General features: G+C 38.6%; 1 non-coding gene across 1 annotated transcript; it reads left to right on the top strand.

The window, feature by feature from the left end:
* Positions 1-395: 395 nt before the first annotated feature.
* trnas-uga (transfer RNA serine (anticodon UGA)) lies at positions 396-477 on the top strand. The gene has a single exon. It is a non-coding gene; the product is annotated as a tRNA-Ser (tRNA).
* Positions 478-1,990: the final 1,513 nt, after the last annotated feature.

The raw sequence follows: 1,990 nt of genomic DNA, 5'->3' as shown, positions 1-1,990 counted from the left end.
TCATAGATCAAATCAAATCAAATGTATTGGTCACATGCACATGTTTAGCAGATGTTATTGCGAGTGTAGCGAAATTCTTGTGCTTCTAGTACCGACAGTGTAGCAATATCTAACAAGTAATATCTAACAATTCCACAACAAATCTCTGATACACACAGATCTAAGTAAAGGAATGGTATAACATTAGATATAGGCCTGGTTTTGTAGGCTATTATGCGCCTCCTCACGCTGTTGATACCAATGTGTATTTATGTGCGTCGCTCTACGTCGCAATTTACTACAATCAGATACAAACAAAATCACTGAAGAAAACAGAGCCAAATTACATTGTATCAAATTAATGACTGGTATGTAAAGACATGATTTGAACTCACTTTCTATGATGTTGTATAGCAGCTGCGATGGCCGAGTGGTTAAGGCGTTGGACTTGAAATCCAATGGGATCTTCCCGCGCAGGTTCGAACCCTGCTCGCAGCGAATGCCGGTAACTTTTCATAAAAGCCAGTGTCATCGTTAACTTGCTGGTTTTTATGACTACACTTGAAAAAACTTGCACAGTTATTACGTTTTCCAGATTCCACTTGAAGAAACTTTCAAAGTTATTGACATTTTCCATATTGACTGACCTTCACCTTTATATTAAAGTAATGCTGGACTGTCGTTTCTCTTTGTTTATTTTAGCTGTTCTTGCCATAATATGGACTTGGTCTTTTACCAAATAGGGCTACCTTCTGTATACCACCCCTACCTTGTTACAACACAACTGATTGGCTCAAATGCATTAAGAAGGAAAGAAATTCCACAAATTAACTTTTAACAAGGCACACCTGTTATTTTAAATGCATTCTAGGTGACTACCTCATGAAGCTGGTTGAGAGAACACCAAGAGTGTGCAAAGCTGTCATCAAGGCAAAGGGTGGCCATTGAAAAATCTCAAATATAAAATATATTTAGATTAGTTGAGCACTATTTTTGGTTACTACATGATTCCATATCTGTTATTTCATAGTTTTGATGTCTTCACTATTATTCTACAATGTAGAAAATAGTACAAATAAAGAAAAACCCTTGAATGGGTAGGTGTGTCCAAACTTCTGAATAATGTTTTGCATTGCACACACCTTAGCCAAATACATTTGAACTCAGTTTTTCACAATTCCTGACATTTAATCCTAGTAAAAATTCCCTGTCTTAGGTCAGTTAGGATCACCACTTTATTTTAAGAATGTGAAATGATGAACTATGATAGACAATTTACAGTGAGTAGTGTTTGTGGACCTGAAGGCAGAGGGATGTAGATTATTTTCTCGTCCGAATAATAGTGGAGAGAATGTTTTATTTCAGCTTTAATTTCTTTCATCACATTCCCAGTGGGTCAGAAGATTACATATACTCAATTAGTATTTGGTAGCATTGCCTTTAAATTGTTTAACTTGGGTCAAACATTTTGGGTAGCCTTCCACAAGCTTCTCACAGTACGTTGGGTGACTTTTGGCCCATTCCTCCTGACAGAGTTGGTGTAACTGAGTCAGGTTTATAGGCCTCCTTGCTCGCACATGCTTTTTCAGTTCTGCCCACAAATTTTCTATAGGATTGAGGTCAGGGCTTTGTGAAGGCCACTCCAATAATTTGACTTTGGTGTCCTTAAGCAATTCTTCCACAACTTTGGAAGTATGCTTGGGGTCATTGTCTATTTGGAAGACCCATTTGCGACCAAGCTTTAACTTCCTGACTGATGTCTTGAGATGTTGCGTCAATCTATCCACATAATTTTCCTCCATCATGATGCCATCTATTTTGTGAAGTGCACTAGTCCCTCCTGCAGAAAAGCATCCCCACAACATGATGCTGCCACCCCGCTTCACGGTTGGGATGGTGTTCTTCAACTTGCAAGCTTTCCCCTTTTCCCCCCAAACATAACGATGGTCATTATGGACATTTTTGTTTCGTCTGACCAGAGGACATTTCTCCAAAAAGTACAATCCCCATG

Source organism: Oncorhynchus kisutch, linkage group LG9 (assembly GCF_002021735.2).
Source record: "Oncorhynchus kisutch isolate 150728-3 linkage group LG9, Okis_V2, whole genome shotgun sequence".
Classification (NCBI taxonomy): domain Eukaryota; kingdom Metazoa; phylum Chordata; class Actinopteri; order Salmoniformes; family Salmonidae; genus Oncorhynchus; species Oncorhynchus kisutch.
Note: the sequence above shows the minus strand (reverse complement) of the source record. Positions and strands in the feature narration are given on the sequence as shown.